This window comes from Triticum aestivum, chromosome 2A (genome assembly GCF_018294505.1).
Source record: "Triticum aestivum cultivar Chinese Spring chromosome 2A, IWGSC CS RefSeq v2.1, whole genome shotgun sequence".
Taxonomy (NCBI): domain Eukaryota; kingdom Viridiplantae; phylum Streptophyta; class Magnoliopsida; order Poales; family Poaceae; genus Triticum; species Triticum aestivum.
Window position 1 is genome coordinate 122,294,153 of NC_057797.1, and position 16,059 is coordinate 122,310,211.

Here is a 16,059-nt window from a genome sequence, read left to right on the forward strand (position 1 = left end):
TCCAATGAACTATTTTCATTGGGTGTGTAACCATATAAGGTTTTATTCATGTAAACAGAACAACAATTTATTCTCTTACTTAAATGAATAACCATATTACAATAAACATGATCAAATCATATTCATGCTCAACGCAAACACCAAATACCAGTTATTTAGGTTCAACACTAATCCCAAAAGTATAGGGAGTGTGCAATGATGATCATATCAATCTTGGAACCACTTCCAACACACATCGTCACTTCACCCTTAACTAGTCTCTGTTTATTCTGCAACTCCCGTTTCGAGTTACTAATCTTAGCAACTGAACTAGTATCAAATACTGATATAACACCCCAAATTTTCAATCTGGAATGTTATACATTAGATCATCATTGCATATCATATTTTATTTGCTTTTGGTTTTGATCCTAGAAATTCTACGCAACTCAAGGACCCACGGAGAGAGTTGGGGATTTCGTTATTTTCATATTTGAGTTTTCTCAAAAATTGAGAATAGGACCATTTGATTTTAATTATTTATCATCAATTATTTCTATTACAAAAATATGAGAGAGGGAATAAAATGACTTTCCCAAAATAAAGAAATATTGAGGATTTAATAATAAAATCAAGTAAGATTTTATTTTGGAGTTTTTCGGTATTTTATTTGAATTTAGGAAAAATGTGCGTTTTTCAAAATTGCATTTAGGCCCCAAATAAATGTTCACCTTGTGCGGCTTGATTCTAGAAGCCCGGGAAATTCTATTTCGGGTTTTTTGGAGTCCGTTTAGTATTTCTTTTTATTTTTCTTCTACGCGTAATTATTTAAAAAAACGCGCACCGACCTAACCGGGCCGTGTCCGACTAGGACTCTTGGCCCGGCAGGCTTCATAAGCCGCAGCCCAGCCCCAGGCCAAACCCTAGCCGCCAGCCCCGCCCGCCCTCGAGCCCCGCGCCGCCGCCGCTCGCGCCACCGCCCGCGCCGCCCGCCGCCACCGCCGCCGATGCCTCGCCGGACCCCGCCGCCGCCGACCCGCCGCCCGAGGTGCCTCGATTTCTGCGCCACCGTTTTCTCGAAAAAACCATTTGGTTTTTCCGTCGGTTTTTTTAGCTTCCGTTTTTTATTTAGATTGGTTTTTTCGGTTCAGGTTAAATAGCGAGCGTTCGCTTGTTCATTTGTTTTAACGAACGTATTCGTTGTTTAGATCTGGTTAACAAACGTTCATTCGTTAATCCGTTCGTCATTTTTCTTTTTCTCGGATTTTCCGTGATTATTTTCTGATCACAATTTCTGATCCGATTTCTGGTTTAGTATAACTTTTCGCTCGTTTATCGGAATGAGGCGATTCAAGCGCCTGGAGTTTCGTCTCAAAACCCTCTATCCGTCTAACCAACTTAAACAAGTTTTTGCCACTGTAAAATTTTCCTTAGATCCAGATTAGTAGAACGAAGTTGTTTTCTTTCGCCGTTTGACTTTCGTTGCTTCGTTCGATTTGATTCTTTTTGCAAACCGGAGTTCTTAAGTTGAACTTTCTGGTTAGATCTCTTACTTGAGTTTTACCTATGCATTAGATGAGTACTTATTATATGCTTGTTGTTTGTCTGCGATAGAATACCCAGAGTGCGCCGCCTGTTACTTCGAATCTCTAGGTTTCGCAGATCATCAGCAAGGCAAGTAACACTTGATCATACCTTTCCTACTACCCAGTTTTATTGCATTAGATCAAATCCTCAAACATTGCATGATTAGGATCTAATTAAATTGTGGGATGGGAAGTAGTTGAGGTAGTACCTATTACCTGTTTATTATCAAACCTTTGGGAGTTACTTCTACGTTTGCTTATTATTGCTATGATATGCTAGTAGACGTGGATTGGGTGAGTGATATCCATGATAGATGTGAGTTTGTTAATTAATGGTTTATCTAAGGTGGCAACTTAAACACACATCTGGGTGGATTGAGGCACTTGGGTAATCCAGGATTTGCCTGTTTTCTTTTGGACCGCCACCCAGGCTCAAAGGGATCATGAGATTTTTCATGCTAGAAACTTCCGTGTGCAGCCACAAGCTATTATGGGCTCTAGCATAGTTGACTAAGTCGTGCAAACTCTTACAGTGGTAGACTAGCAGATGTAGGGGATGTAGGTGGTACGGTCTACCCGATCGTAAGGTGCTAGCGCTTCTGAAAGACTATGTCTCGGTCATCCGTCTTCTCAAACACCATGTAGTGCGAGAAACCAAACGGAGGCGATCGAGTCTTGTGGGGAAAAGTGCGCAAACCTCTGCAGAGTGTATAAACTAATCATGGTTAGCCGTGTCCCCGGTTATGGACATCTTGAGTATCTAGTACCTGGATTATCATGTGAATCTCAACATGTTACCCTAATTTAATTTGGTTGGGTTTTGTTTAATGATGTTTAATTGGGATTGAGAATGCTGTCAACCATTCTCAATGTTTAACAACCACCATGATAGTTAAATAAATTTATTCCTTTGCAGTAGGGAAAAATTGGCTTTTCGCAAAAACTGTAACCATAGAGCTCTCCACCAGCCAAATATGCATATAGAATAGCTGTTTCATTCCATTACTCTCTATGTGTTACATTGCCAGCATATTCCATGTGCTGACCCGTTTTCGGGCTGCAACGTTAATGTTGCAGACTTTTCAGACGACGATTAAGGAGTTTTTAGGTCGTGGTTCTATACTCAGTGATGCCGTTGGAGTTGATGGACTCGCTTATCTTCCAAGCCTTCCGCTGTTATCGTTATTAGATGGCCTTAAGCCATGTTTATTGTAATAAGTTCTCTATTGAGACACTCGATGTAATAAGTGTGTGATTGCTACTCTGTTATAAATCCTCCGAGTACTGTGTGGTGTCAGCATTACTGATCCAGGGATGACACCGGAGCACAGAGATTGGACCGTTTGAGGTCTGGTCGCTACAGAGATGGTATCAGAGCACATGCTGACTGTAGGACACGACCACTAAGCTAAAGACCTAGATCACTACCTAGTCTCTTCTCTTCTGACTCCTCATCTTTTCTACTCTTTTAGGATGGCGGATGCAAGGAACAAATTCACGCAACCGGATGAAGATACACCCTTTGGACGTCACTTGAAGGAAGTCACTAGATACCTGAACATAGGAGTACCAAGCTTCACCGAACCTACAACGCCACTTTACCTGAAGAAGAGCGCTGGATGATTCAAGTTCAAGTTCCAGGAAGGACGTTCATGCCAGTCACTGAGCCCATAGAGTTTTCTTTTGATGCACCAACTTGGAGTCTAGGAAAGAGCATGGCAGCTCACATCATCATGGGACGCATTGGAGAAGTCTACCGCAATGATCTCAAGGATACTATCTACCAGATTTGTGGATGCCGAGATGAGCACTGGGAGATGATCAGCACCAGGAAGGATAGATCAATTGCAGCTTTTATCCAGGAGTTAAACCAGCACATTCGACGTCAGGAGAACCAGATGTGCGCCGACATGATAGACCTGAAGAAGGCAAGGACAAGAATCAAGGAACTGGAGGAAGAACTCAAGGCTACACGTGAAGATTATGAAGAAGAAATTGAAGTATTAGTCGGCAAGAATGCCGACCTAACAATGAAGATCGGGATATTTATGGGAGGCCCTACACCAGTAGATGAAGACGAAGAACCCAAGGAGATACGCCCGGAAGACTACATCATCATCGACGACACCGATTCGGATCCAGATGATAGCGATGATGACTATGTTGATGAAGCCGGAGCAGATATCATGGAGTCTGCAACCGAAGAATATTTCTAGTAGACCACCTCATCAGTAGTAGTAGTCCACCATGTAAATATTATAGTCCGAGCACTTTTGCGATAGTTAGATCGATTGTATGCCCTTGTTTGATTGAATGAATGAAGTGAATTGTTTGATTTTGCCTCATGTGCATATGGGTAGTGTTTTCTCTTTAGACCCCCTCTATTCTTAAATCTCATCTTTTCTAAACCCTCAGATGCCTCCGAGACGTGACCCCGGATTTACCTTTCCACCGGAGCTCACTCAGTTGATCCAGCAGCAGAACACATTGATGCAGTTGCTAGTCCAGAATCAGAATCAGGGGAACAACAACAACAATCCACCACCACCACCTGTTGATCATTTAGCCCGTTTTCTTAGGCTGAACCCGCCGGTGTTTTCCAGTAGCACCGAGCCAATAGTAGCAGATGATTGGCTCCGCAAGACAGCTAGAGAGTTGACCACAGCAGGATGCACGGATGCGGAGAAGGTGAAGTTTGCCGCACATCAGCTTGAAGGACCCGCAGCATCATGGTGGGAGAATTTCACAGCCACTTTCCCTGTCGACACTGTCACATGGGACCAGTTTCAGCAGGCTTTTCGCACTGCCCATGTTTCAGCAGGAGCTATGGCCATGAAGAAGCGTGAGTTTCGCAACTTGCGCCAAGGAGGACGGACAGTTGGCCAGTACGTGGAGGACTTTAGTAAATTAGCACGTTATGCCCCAGATGACGTTGCTACGGATGCAGCTAAGCAGGAGAAGTTTCTGGAAGGACTGAATGATGAGTTGAGCATGCAGTTGATGGTAGCAACCTTCAACAACTACCAGGAGTTGGTAGATCGTGCTCTTATGATTGAAGGGAAGCAGCAGCAAATTGAAAGTCGCAAGAGGAAGTATGCACAAGGAAAGTACAATTCAGGAGCTCAGCAGAAGCCACGTTTTACCCCTAGACCGGGAGGACATTTTCAGCATACCCATGGAGGAGGTAGCTCGCACAATCACAATGGCCCCAGGAATGGTAATGGTAATGGAGGAAGCAACGGCCAGAACCGCACCAACCCATCAACCCCAGCCAAGAAAGACCTGAGCCAAGTCACTTGCTTTAAGTGTTCGAAGACCGGACATTATGCCAATGAATGTCCTGAATTACAAAATGGAAATAGCAATGGAAGCTCTGGGAAGAAGCCGAACCCTTTCAACAGGGGACAGGTGAACCACGTTAGCGTGGAGGAGGTTGAAGCTCAGCCTGATGCAGTAATAGGTAAGTTTTTGGTTAAGTCATTTACTGCACTCGTTCTTTTTGATACTGGTGCATCGCATTCATACATCTCAAGGGGATTTGTGGATAAGTATAACCTGTCAACCCAAGCCCTTAGGTCACCCATGTTAGTAACCTCGCCTGGAGCAGAATATATGGCTAGTCGATGGTGTGATCGGTTACCGTTAAGGATTGGTAACTATGTTTTTCCCTTAGACCTAATAGTATTGGAATCCCAAGGATTGGATGTGATATTAGGCATGGATTGGTTATCAAAGTATGAAGGGAATATTGAATGTGCTAGTAAGTCAATTTTGCTTACCACCCCAGAAGGGAGAAGGATCAAGTATGTATCCCGACATGTGCCAAAGAGGACTCAAGTAAATTGCTTAACAGGAGTTGTGCAGGAGGAAGTACCAGTGGTAAAGGAATTCCCTGATGTATTTCCAGAGGAGTTGCCAGGCATGCCACCAGATAGAGACATTGAGTTTTTGATTGAGCTATTGCCAGGCACAGGGCCAATATCGAAGAGACCATACAGGATGCCTGCAAAGGATTTGGTGGAGATTAAGAAGCAAATTAAGGAGTTACTGGATAAAGGTTATATTCGCCCAAGTTCTTCACCTTGGGGATCGCCAGTACTTCTAGTGGAGAAGAAGGATGGATCGTTAAGGATGGTTGTCGATTATCGAGGATTGAATGAAGTAACAATCAAGAACAAGTACCCACTACCGATGATCAATGATCTGTTTGATCGATTGCAAGGAGCTAAGGTATTTTCCAAGATCGATCTGCGATCAGGATACCACCAGTTGAAGATTCGGGAACAGGATATACCCAAGACGGCTTTTACCACCAGGTATGGGCTGTACGAGTATACCGTTATGTCATTTGGTCTGACTAACGCACCTGCATATTTTATGAACATGATGAACAAAGTGTTTATGGAGTTTTTGGATAAGTTCGTCGTAGTGTTCATTGATGATATCCTGGTTTACTCAAAGAATGAAGAGGAGCATAAGGAACATTTGCGTTTGGTTCTTGGAAAGCTCAGGGAACATCAATTATATGCCAAGTTTAGCAAATGTGAGTTTTGGTTGAAGGAAGTAGGATTCCTCGGACACGTTATATCCGGAGAAGGTATAGCAGTTGACCCCACAAAGGTTATCACTGTGACCAATTGGGAAGCACCAACAACAGTTGGAGAGATCCGGAGTTTTCTTGGACTCGCAGGATACTACCGGAGATTTATTGAGAATTTCTCAAAGATTGCGAAGCCTATGATGGAGTTGTTGAAGAAAGATACCAAGTTCATATGGATGGAGGAATGTGAGGCTAGTTTCCAGGAGTTGAAGAAATGTTTGGTTACTTCACTAGTGTTGATTTTTCCAGACCAGACCAAGGATTATGAGGTGTATTGCGACGCTTCACGTCGAGGACTTGGAGCAGTGCTTATGCAGGAAGGGAGAGTTGTTTCATATGCCTCACGACAGCTTAAGCCTCATGAGTTGAATTATGCTACGCATGATTTGGAGTTAGCAGCCGTAGTGCATGCACTGAAGACTTCGAGACATTTTCTGATTGGAAACCATTGCGAGGTGTATACGGATCATAAGAGTTTGAAGTATATTTTCACACAGAAGGAGTTGAATCTCATACAAAGGAGATGGTTGGAGCTCATCAAGGATTATGATATGAAATTGCATTATCACCCCGGAAAGGCTAATGTAGTAGCCGACGCATTAAGCCGTAAGAGTCATGTCAACACCCTAATGACGGGAGAATTACCAAGGGAGTTAGTCGAAAATCTTCGAGAGTTATGTTTAGAAATAGTCCCGAGAGGCTATGTAGCAGCATTGGAGATTCAGTCTACATTGATGGATAAACTCAGAGAAGCCCAAAGGACTGACAAGGAGATTGCTTCTATTAAGGAGAAACTTAGCAAAGGAAAGGCTAAGGGATTTCGTGAGGATGAGCACGATACCCTATGGTTTGAAGACCGTGTTTACGTGCCCAATGACCCGGAGATCAGGAAGTTGATACTGCAAGAGGCACATGATTCACCATATTCGATTCACCCAGGAAATACCAAGATGTATTTGGATTTGAAGGATATTTTCTGGTGGACCGGAATGAAGAAGGATATTGCGGAGTACGTAGCAGTTTGTGATGTATGTCAGAGAGTGAAGGCAGAGCATCAGAAGCCAGCAGGATTGCTACAACCATTACCGATACCCGAATGGAAGTGGGATAAGCTAGGCATGGATTTTATTACAGGATTGCCCAGAACACGTTCAGGCTATGACTCGATTTGGGTTGTAGTCGATCGTTTGACAAAGGTAGCTCATTTCATCCCGGTAAAGACCACTTACACTAGTGCTAAGTTGGCAAAGATATACATGACCAGGATAGTATGTCTGCATGGAGTTCCGAGGAGTATCGTATCAGATAGAGGAACCCAGTTTACCTCAAAGTTCTGGAAGCAGTTGCACGAAACTTTGGGAACCAGGCTAGAATTCAGTACAGCTTTTCATCCACAGACAGATGGACAGACCGAGAGAGTCAATCAGATTTTGGAGGATATGCTGAGAGCTTGTGCGCTAGATTATGGATCTAGTTGGGACGACAATTTGCCATATGCAGAGTTCTCTTATAACAATAGCTACCAAACCAGTTTGAAGATGGCCCCTTTCGAAGCCTTGTACGGAAGGAGGTGCAGGACACCGTTGTCATGGGACGAAGTTGGAGACCACCAGTTGTATGGATCCGACTTGATTAAAGAGTCTGAACAGAAGGTGAAGTTGATTCGCGATAGGCTCAAGATAGCCCAGTCCAGACAAAAGATTTATGCAGATTCTAAACGCAAGGAGACAGTTTACGAAGTTGGAGATAGAGCTTATCTTCGAGTATCACCACTTCGGGGAACAAAGCGTTTTGGAGTTAAGGGAAAGTTAGCACCACGGTTTGTAGGACCATATCGAGTTTTGGAGCGTATGGGAGAAGTGGCCTACAAGTTGGAATTGCTCGAAGGATTGTTAGGAGTTCATGATGTGTTCCATGTTTCTCAGTTGAAGAAGTGCCACGCGGAGATGGCTGACATACCGTTGAGGGATACAGTGCCATTGGAAGCAATCCAGTTGGATAACAATTTGACCTATGAGGAGAAACCAGTTAAGATTCTCGAGTTTGCCAGTCGAGTCACTCGCAGCAAGGTTATCAAGTTTTGTAAGGTTCAGTGGAGCCACCACACGGAGGACGAAGCCACCTGGGAGCGAGAGGAAGATTTGCTCAAGGACCACCCTCACCTATTTTCTAGCCAACCTGAATCTCGAGGGCGAGATTCATCTTAAGGGGGGTAGGTTTGTAACATCCCAAATTTTCAATTTGGAATGTTATACATTAGATCATCATTGCATATCATATTTTATTTGCTTTTGGTTTTGATCCTAGAAATTCTACGCAACTCAAGGACCCACGGAGAGAGTTGGGGATTTCGTTATTTTCATATTTGAGTTTTCTCAAAAATTGAGAATAGGATCATTTGATTTTAATTATTTATCATCAATTATTTCTATTACAAAAATATGAGAGAGGGAATAAAATGACTTTCCCAAAATAAAGAAATATTGAGGATTTAATAATAAAATCAAGTAAGATTTTATTTCGGAGTTTTTCGGTATTTTATTTGAATTTAGGAAAAATGTGCGTTTTTCAAAATTGCATTTAGGCCCCAAATAAATGATCACCTTGTGCGGCTTGATTTTAGAAGCCCGGGAAAATTTATTTCGGGATTTTTGGAGTCCGTTTAGTATTTCTTTTTAATTTTCTTCTGCGCGTAATTATTTAAAAAAACGCGCACCGACCTAACCGGGCCGTGTCCGACTAGGACTCCTGGCCCGGCAGGCTTTATAAGCCGCAGCCCAGCCCGGGCCAAACCCTAGCCGCCAGCCCCGCCCGCCCTCGAGCCCCGCGCCGCCGCGCCGCGCCGCCGCCGCCCGCGCCGCCGCCGCCGCCGCCACCGCGCCCGCCGCCGCCGCCCACCGCCGCCGCCGACCCGCCGCCGAGGTGCCTCGATTTCCGCACCGCCGTTTTTCTCAAAAAAACCGTTCGGTTTTCGTCGGTTTTTCGTCGGTTTTTTTAGTTTCCTTTTTTTATTTAGATCGGTTTTTTCGGTTTAGGTTAAATAGCGAGCGTTCGCTCTTCGTTCGTTTTAACGAACGTATTCGTCGTTTAGATCCGGTTAACGAACGTTCGTTCGTTAATCCGTTCGTCGTTTTTCTTTTTCTCGGATTTTCCGCGATTATTTTCTGATCGCGATTTCTGATCCGATTTTCGTTTTAGTATAACTTTTCGCTCGTTTATCGGAATCAGGCGATTCAAGCGCCTGGAGTTTCGTCTCGAAACCCTCTATCCGTCTAACCAACTTAAACAAGTTTTTGCCACTGTAAAAATTGCCTTAGATCCAGATTAGTAGAACGAAGTTGTTTTCTTTCGCAGTTTGACTTTCGTTGCTTCGTTCGATTTGATTCTTTTTGCAAACCGGAGTTCTTAAGTTGAACTTTCTGGTTAGATCTCTTACTTGACTTTTACCTGTGCATTAGATGAGTACTTATTGTATGCTTGTTGTTTGTCTGCGATAGAATACCCGGAGTGCGCCGCCTGTTACTTCGAATCTCTAGGTTTCGCGGATCATCAGCAAGGCAAGTAACACTTGATCATACCTTTCCTACTACCCAGTTTTATTGCATTAGATCAAATCCTCAAACATTGCATGATTAGGATCTAATTAAATTGTGGGATGGGAAGTAGTTGAGGTAGTACCTATTACCTGTTTATTATCAAACCTTTGGGAGTTACTTCTACGTTTGCTTATTATTGCTATGCTATGCTAGTAGACGTGGATTGGGTGAGTGATATCCATGACAGATGTGAGTTTGTTAATTAATGGTTTATCTAAGGTGGCAACTTAAACACACATCTGGGTGGATTGAGGCACCTGGGTAATCCAGGATTTGCCTGTTTTCTTTTGGACCGCCACCCAGGCTCAAAGGGATCATGAGATTTTTCATGCTAGAAACTTCCGTGTGCAGCCACAAGCTATTATGGGCTCTAGCATAGTTGACTAAGTCGTGCAAACTCTTACAGTGGTAGACTAGCAGATGTAGGGGATGTAGGTGGTACGGTCTACCCGATCGTAAGGTGCTAGCGCTTCTGAAAGACTATGTCTCGGTCATCCGTCTTCTCAAACACCATGTAGTGCGAGAAACCAAACGGAGGCGATCGAGTCTTGTGGGGAAAAGTGCGCAAACCTCTGCAGAGTGTATAAACTAATCATGGTTAGCCGTGTCCCCGGTTATGGACATCTTGAGTATCTAGTACCTGGATTATCATGTGAATCTCAACATGTTACCCTAAATTAATTTGGTTGGGTTTTGTTTAATGATGTTTAATTGGGATTGAGAATGCTGTCAACCATTCTCAATGTTTAACAACCACCATGATAGTTAAATAAATTTATTCCTTTGCAGTAGGGAAAAATTGGCTTTTCGCAAAACTGTAACCATAGAGCTCTCCACCAGCCAAATATGCATATAGAATAGTTGTTTCATTCCATTACTCTCTATGTGTTACATTGCCAGCATATCCATGTGCTGACCCGTTTTCGGACTGCAACGTTAATGTTGCAGACTTTTCAGATGACGATTAATGAGTTTTTAGGTCGTGGTTCTATACTCAGTGATGCCGTTGGAGTTGATGGACTCGCTTATCTTCCAAGCCTTCCGCTGTTATCGTTATTAGATGGCCTTAAGCCATGTTTATTGTAATAAGATCTCTATTGAGACACTCGATGTAATAAGTGTGTGATTGCTACTCTGTTATAAATCCTTCGAGTACTGTGTGGTGTCAGCATTACTGATCCAGGGATGACACCGGAGCACAGAGATTGGACCGTTTGAGGTCTGGTCGCTACAACTGAGGGGTTGCTATAAACACTAGTAAAGTACACATCAATAACATGTATATCAAATATACTTATGTTCACTTTGCCATCCTTCTTATCAGCCAATCACTTGGGGTAGTTCCGCTTCCAGTGACCACTCCCCTTGCAGTAGAAGCACTTAGTCTCAGGCTTAGGACCAGACTTGGGCTTCTTCACTTGAGGAGCAACTTGCTTGCTGTTTTTCTTGAAGTTCCCCTTTTTCCCTTTGCCCTTTTCTTGAAACTAGTGATCTTGTCAACCATCAACACTTGATGTTTTTCTCGATTTCTACCTTCATCGATTTCATCATCATGAAAAGCTCGGGAGTCGTTTTCGTCATCCCTTGCATACTATAGTTCATCACGAAGTTCTACTAACTTGGTGATGGTGACTAGAGAATTCTGTCAATCACTATTTTATCTAGAAGATTAACTCCCACTTGATTCAAGCGATTGTAGTACCCAGACAATCTGAGCAAATGCTCACTAGTCGAGCGATTCTCCTCCATCTTTTAGCTATAGAACTTGTTGGAGACTTCATATCTCTCAACTCGGGTATTTGCTTGAAATATTAACTTCAACTCCTGGAACATCTCATATGGTCCATGACATTCAAAACGTCTTTGAAGTCTCGATTCTAAGCCGTTAAGCATGGTGCACTAAACTATCAAGTAGTCATCATATTGAGCTAGCCAAACGTTCATAACGTCTGCATCTGCTCCTGCAATAGGTCTGTCACCTAGCGGTGCATCAAGGACATAATTCTTCTGTGCAGCAATGAGGATAAACCTTAGATCACGGATCCAACCTGCATCATTGCTACTAACATCTTTCAACACAATATTCTCTAGGAACATATCAAAATAAACACAGGGAAGCAACAACGTGAGCTATTGATCTACAACATGATTTGCAAAATACTACCAGGACTAAGTTCATGATAAATTTAAGTTCAATTAATCATATTACTTAAGAACTCCCACTTAGACAGACATCTCTCTAGTCATCTAAGTGATCACGTGATCCAAATCAACTAAACCATGTCCAATCATCACGTGAGATGGAGTAGTTTTCAATGGTGAACATCACTATGTTGATCATATCTACTATATGATTCACGCTCGACCTTTCGGTCTCTGTGTTCCGAGGCCATATCTGTATATGCTTGGCTCGTCAAGTATAACCTGAGTATTCCGCGTGTGCAACTGTTTTGCACCCGTTGTATTTGAACATAGAGCCTATCACACCCGATCATCACGTGGTGTCTCAGCACGAAGAACTTTCACAACGGTGCATACTCAGGGAGAACACTTCTTGATAATTAGCGAGAGATCATCTCAAAATGCTACTGTCAATCAAAGCAAGATAAGATGCATAAAAGATAAACATCACATGCAATCGATATAAGTGATATGATATGGCCATCATCATCTTGTGCTTGTGATCTCCATCTTCAAAGCACCGTCATGATCACCATCATCACCGGCGCGACACCTTGACCATCATCGTAGCATCGTTGTCGTCTCGCCAATCTTATGCTACCACGACTATCGCTACCGCTTAGTGATAAAGTAAAGCATTATAGCGTAATTGCATTGCATACAATAAAGCGACAACCATATGGCTCCTGCTAGTTGCCGATAACTTGGTTACAAAACATGATCATCTCATACAATAAAATTTAGCATCATGTCTTGACCATATCACATCACAACATACCCTGCAAAAACAAGTTAGACGTCCTCTACTTTGTTGTTGCAAGTTTTACGTGGCTGCTACGGGCTTAAGCAAGAACCAATCTTACCTATGCATCAAAACCACAACGATAGTTTGTCAAGTTGGTGCTATTCTAACCTTCGCAAGGACCGGGCGTAGCCATACTCGGTTCAACTAAAGTTGGAGAAACTGACACCCGCCAGCCACCTATGTGCAAAGCACGTCGGTAGAACCAGTCTCGCCTAAGCGTACGCGTAATGTCGGTCCGGGCCGCTTCATCCAACAATACCGCCGAACCAAAGTATGACATGCTGGTAAGCGGTATGACTTATATCGCCCACAACTCGCTTGTGTTCTACTCGTGCATATAACATCAACACATAAAACCAGGCTCTGATACCACTGTTGGGGAACGTAGTAATTTCAAAATTTTCCTACGCACCCGCAAGATCATGGTGATGCATAGCAACAAGAGGGGAGAGTGTAATCTACGTACCCTCGTAGACCGACAGCGGAAGCGTTATGAAAACGCGATTGATGTAGTCGTATGTCTTCACGGCCCGATCGATCAAGCACCGAAACTACGGCACCTCCGAGTTCTAGCACATGTTCAGCTCGATGACGATCCCCGGACTCCGATCCAGCAAAGTGTCGGGGAAGATTTCCGTCAGCACGACGGCGTGGTGACGATCTTCATGTTCTACTGTCGCAGGGCTTCGCCTAAGCACCACTACAATATTATCGAGGACTATGGTGGAAGGGGCACCGCACACGGCTAAGAGAACGATCTTGGAGATCAACTTGTGTGTCTAGGGGTGCCCCCTGCCCCCGTCTATAAAGAAGCAAGGGGGGTGCGGCCGGCTCTAGGAGGAGGCGCGCCGGAGGAGTCCTACTCCTACCGGGAGTAGGACTCCCCCCATTCCCGAGTTGGATTAGGACTTGGGGGGAAGGAGGAGAGGGAAGAAAGGAAAGGGGTCGCCGCCCCCCTCCTTGTCCAATTCGGACTTGGGGGGAGGGGCGCGCGGAAGCCCCTAGGCCTCCTCTCCTCTTCCTCCACTAGGCCCATTAAGGCCCATTAGGTTACCGGGGGGTTCCGGTAACCTCCCGGTACTCCGGTAAAATGTCGATTTCACCCGGAACACTTCCGATGTCCAAACATAGGCTTCCAATATATCAATCTTTATGTCTCGAACATTTCGAGACTCCTCATCATGTCCGTGATCACATCCGGGACTCCGAACAAACTTCGGTACATCAAAATATATAAACTCAGAATGAAACTGTCATCATAACGTTAAGCGTGCGGACCCTACGGGTTCGAGAACAATGTAGACATGACCAAGACATGTCTCCGGTCAATAACCAATAGCGGAACCTGGATGCTCATATTGGCTCCCACATATTCTACGAAGATCTTTTATCGGTCAGACTGCATAACAATATACTTTGTTCCCTTTGTTATCGGTATGTTACTTGTCCGAGATTCGATCGTGGGTATCTCAATACCTAGTTCAATCTCATTACCGGCAAGTCTCTTTACTCGTTTCATAATACATCATCTCGCAACAAACTCATTAGTTGCAATGCTTGCAAGGCTTATGTGATGTGCATTACCGAGAGGGCCCAGAGATACCTCTCCGACAATCGGAGTGACAAATCCTAATCTCGAAATACGCCAACCCAACATGTACCTTTGGAGACACCTGTAGAGCTCCTTTATAATCACCCAGTTACATTGTGACATTTGGTAGCACACAAAGTGTTCCTCCGGCAAATGGAAGTTGCATAATCTCATAGTCATAGGAACATGTATAAGTCATGAAGAAAGCAATAGCAACATACTAAACGATCAGGTGCTAAGCTAATGGAATGGGTCATGTCAATCACATCATTCTTCTAATGATGTGATCCCGTTAATCAAATAACAACTCTTTTGTTCATGGTTAGGAAACATAACCATCTTCGATTAACGAGCTAGTCAAGTAGAGGCATACTAGTGACACTCTGTTTGTCTATGTATTCACACATGTATTATGTTTCCGGTTAATACAATTCTAGCATGAATAATAAACATTTATCATGATATAAGGAAATAAATAATAACTTTATTATTGCCTCTAGGGCATATTTCCTTCATATAGATCTGGTAAAAATTCACAACTTGTATTAGAAAATGTTGTTGCCAATTTCAGTATCTCCATTTTCATCTTACTATATGACATCATATTCTTAGCTTTGTTTGACATGGCTAGGAGTTGTAAGATGCTGCCGTAGCTTATACAGGGCTCACTTTTGCCGGGCATGCCTCTTGCTCAGCTTGGCCACCATCCTCATGTGAATGGTCCTGTATTTCTGTTCAATAATTAGCTCACACAACGATGCTGCTCTTTGGCCTCTTTTCCATTCTAAAGTTCTCACGTATGTTTGTTCATTCATGAGGAGCTTGGTTGATATTGTTGACAGCTTGCAAACATATTTAAATTGGTGTGAATTCGTTTAATGGAGCAAGGTGGGACTATTCCATATGAAATAACCATGCATCTTCTTTTTTTCATGACAGGCATATGCTACAGGTCAATTGGCTACCTTGATTAGAATTTGATCCTATGAAAAGGTGGTGCATTTGATTCTCACCAGTGCACATAATTTCTACCATGGGGGCAGGCCCAGTCAGGCCCATCTGAGTGACAGAATAGCTAGGCAGCAGCCCAACCAAGCAACATACCACAAAATCGAACACGATGTACGAAGAATTACCAGACGGATGCACACACGCACAGCCGATGATATATATAGTCGGTCCATAACGGAATTTATTTATTTTTCGGTTAATTCCTTAACCGTGAAATTTTCATTTCTTATTTTAGTTCCCAGCGAATTTTATTTCCTCTTTAATTTAATTCCTTCCCTTCATGCCTCATATAATTAGCAAGATTTATTCTTTCCTTGTGAAATTTATTTCTTATTTAATTCCTTTCTTCATGCCTAGTATATAATAGGAAGTTTATTTATTCCTTTTTTCATTCTTTGCTTTAATTCCTTCCCTTCTTGCCTTATCATAAAGGCTGGAATTTATTTCATATTTTATTCTTGCCTTTAATTCCTTCCCTTTCTGCCTTATCATAAGGATGAAATTTATTTCTTTTTTCTTTTGCTTTCCTTCCATGCTCATAACAGCGGACCTTACTCCTCCGTTTAACTCAGTTTCCTTCATTGAAATTTTTCTTTAACAAAATTGTTTTAAATCATATAAAAGCATATCTTCCTCATCTTTTTAAAACAAAGCAATAAGTAGGTGGACTGGTTAGTGCGGGTCTAATATTTCCCATTGAGATGGGTTCG